General features: G+C 38.3%; 1 protein-coding gene across 2 annotated transcripts in view; it reads left to right on the forward strand.

Moving 5' to 3' along the window:
• The first annotated feature begins 249 nt into the window (after positions 1–249).
• Positions 250–13216, forward strand: part of LOC106053697 (putative uncharacterized protein DDB_G0277255) — a 160887-nt gene continuing 147920 nt past the window's right edge. Inside the window, exon 1 of one of the 2 annotated variants that reach the window (XM_056024125.1) lies at positions 250–359. The gene's annotated coding sequence lies outside the window, so the exon portion shown is untranslated. Of the gene's footprint in view, positions 360–11428; positions 11658–13216 lie in introns of those variants that run through there. The other variant, XM_056024126.1, reaches the window with a different exon arrangement.

The raw sequence follows: 13216 nt of genomic DNA on the forward strand, positions 1-13216 counted from the left end.
AACTGTTTGTTCTTTAAGAAGGCAAAAAGTAGTTGATGCTTCTTTACTTAGAAAATTGTGTAAATAAAAACAACAACAACAATATGAATTCAGATTTTAAATAACTTTTTCTAATCTAGAAATTTGAGATTTAAACATGAACAGACCAAGGTGCAAACAGTCCGCATACATACATTAGCGGCTTTTACATTTTAAAGGTCCGCTAAAGCTAAAAGATACAATGATTGAATGAATGACATTGTGGTCTTTAGGTTGAGAGAGGACGCTGGAGTAAGAGGATACAAGCTGAAGCTGGATGCCAGTCAGTGCACCACACAAGGTCAAAGGGAGCTGTGATGTTGGATATTAGTGCACTAAGGGTGAGCAGGTCACGTGTTTGTCTCGTCTTGATAGCCATTCTGGGCCTCCAGCCCCCCCCCCCCACCTACATATTTAGTATATTAACTCATTTTTAATCTTTTCTCTCTTTCTCTCTCATTTTGGTCTCTCTATCTCTCTTTCTCTATCAGTCTCTTACACGCCAGTTTTCTCTCGATAATACCATCCATTCCTTTTTCTCTCCCTCTATCTCTCCTTCCATCTCTCCCTCTCTCCCTTCCCTCATGAGTTTCAGATTTTAGCTTTACTAAATTAACCCCTAACACGTTCAAAACATAATCCACTAAAATTTCACCGATTAATCGAAGCCAATAGTTTTTCTAATTGATTGTGCAATAAAAAATATATTGTCTGTGATTTGAATGAAGACATTATTTATAATTCTATCGAGACATTGACCTAATTAGTATTTCTGTATTCTGTCTATTGCACGACCAACTAAATAATGTTAAGGAGACTAAACAGAACTACTTGACAACTAACTAAAAGCTACAATGAGAAGAGCTTAGACCCTATGATTCTGCTGGGCTAAATAGTGCACACAAAAATGCATAGCTTAACAACACTTTGCTTTATTCTAGACACCGGATACACCAACAGAATTGCTACTTATGGATTCGCCATTATTGTTTGAACATCTTCAAGAGATTATGTTTTCAGACCACACCTTTAGCTACAGAATAGAAAATGGTACAATTTCTATTCTATCTTCGGTGGAATATTATAGGTGGGGGTGTGACTCAAGGAGGATCAAGCAAGTGACTGTTCATATAACACTTCGCAATTTAAACAGAAGTATCTGCGTTATATGTTACTGCAATGTTACTACTCAATACATCCTATGCCAGTCTAGAGTGTTAGGATGGTCTTAGAAACATGATCAAAGAAAGCTGTCAACTTGACAGTGGTGAGTACAAACATGTCTTTGTGTAATGATATCGTCAAAACGGATGTGGTAAAACATTGACCACTAGTAAATGTATGAGGCAACTGATGTCTCGTGTGAAGGCAGTGTGAGGACAATGTGAAGACAGTGTGAGGACAATATGAAGGCAGTGTGAGGACAATGTGAAGACATTGTGAGGACAATGTGAAGACAGTGTGAGGACAATGTGAAGACATTGTGAGGACAATGTGAAGACAGTGTGAGAACAATGTGAAGACAGTGTGAGGACAATGTGAAGACAGTGTGAGGACAATGTGAAGACATTGTGAGGACAATGTGAAGACAGTGTGAGAACAATGTGAAGACAGTGTGAGGACAATGTGAAGGGGGTGTACAGATTATTAGAGAGTTAGAGAAATAGTGAGGGCTGATGGGAGAAAGGGAAAGTCAGTGAGACAGACAGAGACAGCGAACCAGACAGCAAGAAAAGAGGAGACAAAGAGAAGAGCGGATAGAGGGACAAAGAGACAGAAAAGTAGAGAAAGACGAAAAGAGACAGAAATAGACGGAAAGAGAGTCAGAGAAAACACCAGAGAGTACAATGAGATAGAGACAGTGAAAGACACAGAGATACGAAGAGAGATAGAGAGACAGACTGACAGACTGAGAGAGAAAGAGACATACAGAGAGGGAGACAGACAGAGAGAGATAAAGACAGTGAAAGACAGACAGCTAAGGAGAGACAGACAGACAAAGACAGACAGACAGAGAGTCAGATAGAGACATTGAGAGAGAGACAGAAGAAAGAGACAGACAAACAAAGAGAGAGAGAGAGAGAGACGGAGACAGAGAGACAGACAGAGAAAGAAAGACTGAGAGAGAGACCGACGAACAGAGAGACAGACGGACAGAGAGACAGACAGACAGAGAGACAGACGGACAGAGAGAGACAGATAGAGGCATACAGACAGACACAGACACAGAGAGAGAGAGACACACACACACACACAGAGACACAAAGAGAGAAAAGAGAGAGAGAGAGAGACAGAGAAGACAATACGAGAGAGTCCTTCAAGCAATTCATTATCCTGTTATCAAACCTGTTGGACGTTTCATTTATCAGGACAAAAAGGTTAATAATGGCCAGTCCAAACATTCTAGTCCCTAAGAGTAGAGGGAAGGAGGGATAATGAGTATGTGTGTAAGAGGGAGTGTAAGCGTGAGTGTGGGGGGAATACATGACTCAGACTTTACTTCCGCCCTCTGACCTAGTTTTGTCACCTGGAAAGAAGTCCATGTCAATAATACACTTCTGTTACATGTAACTATTACCCTCACTACGATAGATTTGATTTGCTGACATCACATTTGTTGCTAAACATAGAATTTTAAATCAATGTGCTATGCCCCCCCCCTTTCCCACCTTCCATTATGGGGGCCCACATATTCTGAACCTTTGATCCTGACGAGATCTCTGTTTGTAATTTCTAAAGAAGTAAGCTCTTGTGACTTAACTCACTTTAACTCACTTTGAATCGACCCCCGCGAACATTGGTTATGTCTGTACTGTATCATGTGGCAAAATATGTAGGTCGCACCTGGGACTGCATAACTACGTAAATAATGCATTCCTCAATATTCTTTCGACTTATTGTTATTATTATTAACTTTCCCGAATGTTTTGTATGTTTTTTGTATTTTTTTTCTATGTTTCTTGTATGTTTCTTGAATGTTTCTTGAATGTTTCTTGTATTTTTGTATGTTTCTTGTATGTTTGTATGTTTCTTGTATGTTTCTTGTATGTTTGTATGTTTCTATTATGTTTGGATGTTTCTTTTATGTTTGTATGTGTTTTTTTTGTGTATGTTTAGAGATTGTAATCGATTTTTCGAACATTTCCTCTCGTACAATCATCAAATTTTGAATTTAAGCTCATTAATCAACCAATAAGAAGAACCAATGAGTTAATCAATTAGTTTTAATTAATTAATTCTGTTTTTATATAGAAAATGTACTAAACCCTGTGTAGAGAATTAGACGATTACAATTAAAAGATAGCTTTAGTAAAATAAAATATGTGAATGTATATTCTACACCAGAGGTGGGAAACCGTTTTTTTTTACGAGGGCCACATTAAAGAAATTTGTGAAATGGGGGGCCGCATATATATATAGATATATATGTACTTACAAATTAGAAAAATACGCTAGCTAATTGAGTATTATGTCTTTAATTTACATTTACACTGTATTATACATTTACATTTCATTTTTTTAACAGTACCAATAAACTACCAAGAGTTAGCAATATCTGAAAATACCTGTGATTATACTTGTTTACCTTCAAACAAGAAAAAAAAAAGCTTGTTCACAGATGTCTGTGGAACTAAATAATGTGAAAGTTTAGCAGCAAAGTTTAAGTGTAGAACAAGATCTGGCATCCATAAAGCTCACGCGGAAGAATTGACTGACCCTGACTTTTCTTACTTGTCATAATTTGCTTGGAGGTATGCCTTCTGGAGCTGAATCAGCTTCTTCACTAAATGGTGAGCTGGGGTTATGGACAGCGGGTTCCAAGTTATTGACGTCTTAAAATGTACTTTCAGACTCCAAAATCAAGGAATCCGAATAGGTCTTGTACATTTTAACCATTTCACTAGAAATAGTTTCACCTTTTATCGCAAGAGAATGACAAAACCTGTTTTCACTTGTTAAACTGGAGAAATGGGAGAGCTTGGTTGGAAATTATTTAACGTGCACATGCATTTCATGTGCGAACAAACTATTGCAATAATTCCGATGTAAAACGAGAAGTCTGTCTTCCACTCTTCATTAGAAATATTAGAAACAATGTCACAGTCAATGTCCTTCAAGGAACATAACGAGTTCTTTCTTGACATTTCATATTCTTCTCAACACCTTGCCGCCCGTGTTCAACCAGCGGATACTACTGTGGTACCAAACATAGGGAATTTTTTTTCCAAATCTTTTAAGTACTTTTTAGAATGACTTGTAGAGAAAATGTTTCCTTAGCCTCTTCATCATAAGTGATAATTTGTATAGATAATTTATATAGATATTTATAATAATTTATTTCTAATATATTTGCATTTTATAATATTTGAGCACACCTGATTTCTGTGGGTGTTTGCGGCCCGCATGAGGCGCTCCGGCGGGCCGCATGTGGCCCGAGTGTCGTGATTTGCCCACCCCTGTTCTACACTATATATTTTTTTATTCCTTTTTCTCCTTATATCCAATGAGTTGTTTCCAATAGAATTTTAAAAACTTTTAAGGTCAACTGACACTCACAAGCTACGTTTGAGGATGGTGACAGAATTGGTGAATTATGGCCCTACTTATTTATAGGACATCCTTATTTCTTCTCCCTTGATGATAACAGAAAATTAATACTAGTTGTCTAAAGTATAATAAGTTGAAGTTTGTCTATTTTTAATGTGTGTACTGGGTGTAACTTACATTATCCTCTTTGCTTCTGGTTATATAAAATTAAATCTTGTTTTAAAAATGGTTTACTTATTCTCCACATCTGCAAGGTCTTTCATTTATTTAGTTACCGGCATCTAAGCACATTTAGAATATGTCTTGTTACCGAGTTAGCTGTTCTAGATACAAACATTAAAAATGAATTATTTACAATGGACATAAACACGCCACCCCTTTTCCCTTAATAAAACACACACACACACACACACACAAACACGCACACATAAATCCGGGACATGTACTGAATAATCCGGGACGTGTCATAATATTGTGACAATCTCGTTTGCCTTCCTGCTAGTGACATAGACATTTGAAAGTATTTTTGAATCGATTTGATGCTGAAAAGGTATTCAATACAATTTGTATTGCGGTGATGAATGGTGTCGACCCATATAAAACAATATATAGATTTCAGTTGATAGGCCTAAACAGTCCACCCTTTGTATGATGATATATTGAGATCAGTAGATAGACATTCCTATTATTTCCTGTAACGTTTGCTACAGGGATCATTGTGGTAGAGTTTTATTTCAGCTTCATTGCACTGACACAATTAACGACCAAATTTAAAAGGGAAAACAAGAGGACAGGGGCAATCAATACGTCCGTCTGGAGACCTTGACACCGTTGTTAAGTCCCGTAACCAAAAACAAAAACTAACCATGCGCATAGGACTGTCCCCCCCCCCCAACCATTCTTTCCCTAAAGTGGTCCGCGAGCGATGTGTCTAGTTAAAAAAAAAAAAAAAAACAATGAAGAATTTTGTTTTTCAATATTTTATGTTAGGAAGGGGGACGACTGCTTTCTCGGGTTATACAATTTTATTTGTTACTCCCCTTGCAACAACAAAAAATTTAGAGAGAGCGCGAGATGTAGGTACTATATAAATAAAAAATAAAAAAAAAGATTTCTTTTTTTTTACAGGAGTGTCGCAAAGTTTACTAGTAAACAGGCGAGACATTTCAAAGTGATATTTAATATATATATTATGGATTAACATATATTAATAAATTAAAATCCTTTGTCTATATGGAAGTAGAATACATTTCAATTAAAACGAAAATATGGTAAGTTTTAGTTTTCCTATTGCATACTGAGTGTACATACACTGGCATACATATACTTATTGTTAGAAATATATTCTCATTTCCCCACTCTGTTTACACGCAGTTAAACCTGTGTGTAACTCGGTTCTTAAAAGAATGTGTAATCTGGTAACAGAGGCGGCATTTCGGTGAGGCCAACAGGTTTCGTGATTGTTACTTACCGTTACTATCAGTCAATCAAAGTAAATTATACACATTTTCTAGGCCTCTGTCTCCCATTCAAAAGCACAGTAGCAGTACACTAATAGGATACAGTAGAGTAGATCTCTTTCGTTCTCCTAAATAAGAACTTGTCACTCAATAATAAACCATTTTCGACATCTACACTAGTCACCATAAAAGCATGGTATTTTGGATAAGAGTTAGGGTTTGAACCTGCATAAAACACTTCTCAGGGCCCTGCCGCATCGGGTACGTAGCATATCTACCTGAGTCATACACACATACAGGCAAGCTAGGGAGCACAGACTGCTGAAGGTGCGTCATCAATGTGGACACACTAAAATGCAAGGTTGCAAAGAGAGTTTCTGTGGAAACACAAACTCAAAATCGGCCCCCCGAAGTGGTTAACTCAAAAGGTAAAAAGGCAGGTTTTAATATTTTCAGCAGGAATATCAGAAACTATGAATTACAAACTATCAACAGCCACAACCTTATATCCACCAATAAAGGGAGAAAGAAAATGTAGCCGATAATTATGTATTGTTAGTCCATTTGACGACATGATACCACAGCATATGGAGATTTATTAATGGTATTATTACATTATTAATATACATATGTATAGGGCCAATCTCTCATTCAAGGTCTCACTGAAGAAACTTTTCCCTTTAGTTATGTATTGAATGTTTGTATACGATGTGGAAGGTATGTAATATATATATATATATATAATTGAATATGCCAAACCTGCGACCGCAGCTGTGTATTAAGGATTGGCCTCTTTAGCCAATTTGCAAAAGGAAAAGATCGTCTCTCGAGAAGTAGTATGTCACTGGTATATGCGTATAGGAATTAGATCTAGGCGTAATCAAATGTTAATTAGCGATGAATTCAATATTTCAGTTGATTATATCGACACAATACCATATAACTGGAATAGTAGGCTAAAGGACATGTGGCATGTTTTGCTTATTTCAACTCACTCGAGCAGTCTGTCTGTCTGGAAGGATTCTTTTGCATACTTTCTCTCCCACTTCTCATTCTCGGATCAAGTAAAAATTTTGCACAAATATTCGTAGTAGAAGACACTACAAGAAACAATAAAAAATAAATGAAACCAATTAGTTAATCAATGGGCTATGTTGCGTCTGAGCGTTTCGTTTCTTTGGTTTAAAACTAGAATTAGTAAATTGGGCCGGAAGTACCTTTTTTCTTTTATATAGAGGAAGGGGAGATAAATATTGCAGCTTTGAAAGATAATACTTTGCATAGCATTGATTTCCCTTATATAAGCTTTCTTTTATTTTAAAGTAATTTTTTATTTTTTTTTATTTTGCTTATTTTGCTATTGATGGAATGGGTGGAAGGGGGGGGGGTAGGCCTAATACAACTCCCTTCGTCCTTTACATTCTCTACACAAGCCGTCCGTCTGTCGGGAGGTATACTAGCTCTATTCCTATCTCAATAACTAAAGGACAGTAAAGGAACATAGGGCGCCTCTACGCTCGTAGGTATTCAAAATTCACATTTGTATTTCAATGGGCCTGAGCGTTTATTGTAGCTTATAAGTAGATTATGAAGACTATCTAGCTATGATACTAGCTATGATACTAGCTATTATACTAGCTATGATACAAGACGTTATCACTTAAGGTGCCATGACGAATGACATCATCTTCATAAGAATCTCTGGAGAAAGGATAAAAAAAGAAGATATTTCCACCTTTTCTCTCCCTGCCCCCTTCCCCAACTTACACTGCAACAGGGCGCTGGCAATCCCTGCTAGGGGCGCGTGTTTCTTTGTCAGGTGATCAACGAGAAACACCATCAGGGTCGACATTCAGGAATCAGCATCAACAACATCTACACCGTTATCATCTGACACACACACACAAGAGATGAAGAAAATCCTGATAACATCAACATTTCTTTTATTACGACACATTTCTTTTATTACCGACACATTTCTTTTATTACCGACACATTTCTTTTATTACCGACACATTTCTTTTATTACGACACATTTCTTTTATTACCGTACCGACACATTTCTTTTATTACCGACACATTTCTTTTATTACGACACATTTCTTTTATTACCGACACATTTCTTTTATTACCGACACATTTCTTTTATTACCGACACATTTCTTTTATTACGACACATTTCTTTTATTACCGACACATTTCTTTTATTACCGACACATTTCTTTTATTACCGACACATTGTTTATTACCGACTTTATTACCGACACATTGTTTATTACCGACACATTGTTTATTACCGACACATTTCTTTTATTACCGACACATTGTTTATTACCGACACATTTCTTTTATTACGACACATTGTTTATTACCGACTTTATTACCGACACATTGTTTATTACCGACACATTTCTTTTATTACCGACACATTTCTTTTATTACCGACACATTTCTTTTATTACCGACACATTTCTTTTATTACCGACACATTGTTTATTACCGACATATTTCTTTTATTACGACACATTGTTTATTACCGACTTTATTACCGACACATTGTTTATTACCGACTTTATTACCGACACATTGTTTATTACCGACTTTATTACCGACACATTGTTTATTACCGACTTTATTACCGACACATTGTTTAGCAAGAGCGTTTACAACATCACTGACACTACCGTCAAAACATCATCAACAGTATCTACAAAGTGGTAACAAAACGTGGAAGATGTCCCACTCACAAAATATCACCATCGTATATCATTAATAGTATAACCATCATCACTTGGATTTTAGAAGGTAACTTTACACATCATTACCTCCTTAGTATTTTCGTTGAATACATCATCTGCGAGAGTCAACATCATCTTTACCTCTACATCATTGGTTCCCAAACTTTTTTGTCTCGTAGACCCCTTGCCATGTTTTCCAGCTGTCGGTAGACCCCCTGCATATTTGTGAAAAAAAACACATAATGTTCAGATCTGTTATTCTCACTGATTTCTAGGCCATTCATTGATGAAATTCAAATTAAAATGAACCAAAATAAAATTGAATATGTATTACATAAATTGACTCAACAACAACAACAAAAGCACTCGGCAGCAAACATTTTAATATTGTGTTTATGACTTAATTTCGTGAATGGACATGTTTAAATGAGATCCATTATTGTAGACCTCCACTTACAGGTCTTAGACCCCCAATTTATTTTTTCACTTCCGTTTAAACCCCTTGGAAGTGCTCGTATACCCCTGGGGGTCTATATAGACCACTTTGGGAATCACTGCTATATATATCATTAGGCCTGTAAGTTTTTTTTTTTTTATTCTTTCTGATTCTGCAGTGGACTATACAGCGAGTGCCAGTCAAGACATGTAAGCTAGAAGCCGATTCGAATTAGTGGTTCCGGGTTAAAATACAATCACTTCAAACAAAACATAAAACAAACATTTGAATTACATTGAATCATTGTACTTCAATACAATATTGTTATGTTTAATTTAATGAAAGTTGTCATGTTTCTGTCGGAAGAGTTTCTCTGAGTCCTCTGGTTCTGAATCTGCATAGCATTTAAGTGATGAATAGATAAGTCATCATTTGAGACATTCTCGGTTAATGCCACAACGAGCAACAACATTGACATCTCGTTCAAACACCAGCGCCAGCAGCAACGGCAGCAGCAATGACAGCACACATATCTGCACAGGTAACAGGTCACGTGACTCTTACCATCGCCTCACAGAGTGACAACTTTATTTCACGTGTTGAAGTCTTCTTATTAAGTGTGTGCGTGGTGTATGTGCGTGGTGTGTGTGCGTGTGTGTGTGCGTGTGTGTATGTGCGTGTGTGTATGTGCGTGTGTGTGTGTGCGTGTGTGTATGTGCGTGTGTGTATGTGCGTGTGTGTATGTGCGTGGTGTGTGTGCGTGTGTGTGCGTGTATGTGCGTGGTGTGTGTGCGTGTGTGTGTGTGTGTGTGTATGTGCGTGTGTGTGTGTGCGTGTGTGTATGTGCGTGTGTGTGTGTGTGCGTGTGTGTATGTGCGTTTGTGTATGTGCGTGGTGTGTGTGCGTGTGTGTGTGTGCGTGTGTGTGTGTGCGTGTGTGTGTGTGCGTGTGTGTGTGTGCGTGTGTGTGTGTGCGCGTGTGTGCGTGTGCGTGTGTGTATGTGCGTGTGTGTATGTGCGTGTGTGTATGTGCGTGTGTGTATGTGCGTGTGTGTTTGTGCGTGTGTGTATGTGCGTGGTGTGTATGTGCGTGGTGTGTATGTGCGTGGTGTGTATGTGCGTGTGTGTATGTGCGTGTGTGTGTGTGTGCGTGTGTGTGTGTGCGTGGTGTGTGTGCGTGTGTGTATGTGCGTGTGTGTATGTGCGTGTGTGTTTGTGCGTGTGTGTTTGTGCGTGTGTGTATGTGCGTGTGTGTGTGGTGGGTTTGGGGGGGGGAGAGTTGTTGTTGTTTTTTTTCAATTGATCCCTTCTCGATGTGTTAGAGGAACCGCCATGGCGGACTGTCAATAACAAGATGGCGAAGAAAGGTGTGCAATGGTCATGCATGCTGGCAGCGAGTCGCGACGTCTCTTTCACTACCAGCTTCTCCCCATCCCACGGCTTCTCTGCACCCTCCTCCCTTACGCTTATCACAATAGAATCATGAACGATCTCCCCCCCCCCCCCTCTTGTTTGTGCCATTGGTACCAACGCAGCGTTCCATCCCCCCCCCCCCCCTTTGGCAGTTCCTGCAGTAAAAATCGATGAAGCATTACAAAATCCCTTAGGGAAGGGGGTGGGGGGTGGACGAGAGGAGCCACAACTGATCCATGTCTCACCCTGCACGGTACTGTGTGACACCACCCCGAGAGCAAACCAAAAAGTGGGCAACCTTCCCCCCCCAAGTCTACGCCACTGACTATCCTGGTCCGTGCGCTTCTAGCCCCCCCCCCCCATCTCTGTTTCACCCCCCCCCCACCTCTGTGTCTCTTTTCTTCTACCATGTCCCACCCCTACCCGTCCACGTGGAATACTTTTTTTTTTGTATCCGTGTCTTTCTCTCGTGATGTCCTCCCTTTGGTCCACTACCAGTCGGGGGTCACAGACGAATGCTTCGCTCACCATCCCCCCCCTCCCTCCTCCGTCCACTGTTACAGTTGCTCTCTCTCTCTCTCTCTCTTTCAAACACACACACACAGAGGCTCTACGACACTCACACTTCTCTTGAAGGCGTATCAACAAAACAAAGCAAAAAAAAAGTGTCGTCTTCTTCCCCGTCTTCACCCCCCCCCCTCCGGTTGCCTCTCCTTCCTCCCCCCCCCCCCTTTTTTTTTCTCTTCTTCTAATTCCAACCGTTTTGCACGTGCCAGTGTTTACAAGTCGAGCAATTCGGACTCAGCGGGCTGGAGAGTAAAATCGGGAAAAATAACTAAGAAAAACGAACACTAGCCAAGTTGACTAGATTAGAGATTATGTTTTGAAATGGCGCGCTAGGTGTTCTCGTGTTGCTGTTTGTTCTGGGTGTGTATGCATCGTGTGGTTACCATTCCAGGAACATTAAATTGTACATACATTTAAATTTCTGTCTTGGACTGTGCATAGTGTCCACCTTTAAAACTTCAAAGTGCGATTTGAAGAGGTAATTATCTATTTAGATTCTAACACCTATGTGTGTGTGTGTGTGTGTTATTGTCTTTTCTCTGTTGTGTTCTTACGCCGTGGCTATCACGTGACGAGTTTTAGTTTGACAAAGTCGCTTGTTTACATGTATAAACACATGACCCGATGAAAAGTAATCACAATAATATCACTTACTGTTGGCAAGAGTACGTTCTTGTGTACCCTTTATATGCAAGTGACTTTTTTTTTAAATCTAGCTCTGTCTGCTTCAACTATGGGCCGTCTTCCAAATAAAAAAAAAGTTTATCTTCTGAACCATCATATCTTTAAAAAAACAACCTAATTTAAAAAACTGAGAACTTGGTTAGAATCACAGACCTATATATATACTATACCTAGATTGGAAACACATCCAAATTTCATATCCTATCGTTATGTACGTAACTCTTTATCAAGCTGTAAGAGAATTTGCCTTATGAATCTTGGAAATCGCTCTCCTGTCTCAGAAAAATAATGATCTTTAGTTTTTAAAGTTTAGAAATAATACAATCCCATTTCACTGATTTTAAAAAGACGAAGCTATTAATCACAGACCTATATAATCACGCACATTTATGATATAACGCTTATTACCGTTTAGTTTCGTTGGAGATGACAGAGTATATCACGTTTCGACAATCCAAGATCTAAATATTTCAAATCTGATAACTTAAATATCTCAAGTTGTACTTTTAAAAAGATCTTTCTATATCTATATATATATAGATTCTGGATCTAAACATTGAAAGGCGTTGCAGTTCTAATGTAATTTGGATCTATAACTTGCGTTATAATATATAGATCGGGTTTCAGGACATTGTTGTGTCAAGTTTAGAGATCGGCGATTCCAGTCTAGATAAACTATACGTAGGTCTGTAGGTTACATATTTTAATTAGAGATGAATCCGTGTATTAAAAATTCCACCAGTGTTATACTATGCAACATATGAAGTTTGCATGTGCTGGTAATATGACTTACTGATTTCTTTAGGTGAACGAGTTTTTGTTTAAACTATCCAACAAGCGTGTCTTTGTAAAAGCGACTTATAAAATTTATATATTGATATTAGTACAGATTGGAATGACGGGAGGGGTGGTCTGTGTACATTGATTGATAAAAACTTGTTACTTATGTACCTCGAAATTACTTTTTTTTTCTCATCATTCTCTCCCTTATTTTAAATTGTGTATGTCTCCCCTCTTTCTATTTTTTAAACGTTACATTCTATATCCGGTTAATGCTAATCAATGATATTCGTTTAATGCATCATTGTGCTAATAATTATCAGAAACAAGAATGCCGCGTTCAAACACACACACACACACATTAAGAAACAAACGAACACATTCAACCCTCGCACACACACCCACACACAACACATAAACGCAGACACAACTCATTCAATGAGCTTGTCAGTGCTGTCGTTCAGATTCAGCTGATACAAATCAAAACAGATCGATACCGACCTCTTTTCGTTATCCGGAATGCCAGCCAGTTAATGAATTAATTAATCACTCTTCCATTCCTCTCACACTAGT

This window comes from Biomphalaria glabrata, chromosome 3 (assembly GCF_947242115.1).
Source record: "Biomphalaria glabrata chromosome 3, xgBioGlab47.1, whole genome shotgun sequence".
Classification (NCBI taxonomy): domain Eukaryota; kingdom Metazoa; phylum Mollusca; class Gastropoda; family Planorbidae; genus Biomphalaria; species Biomphalaria glabrata.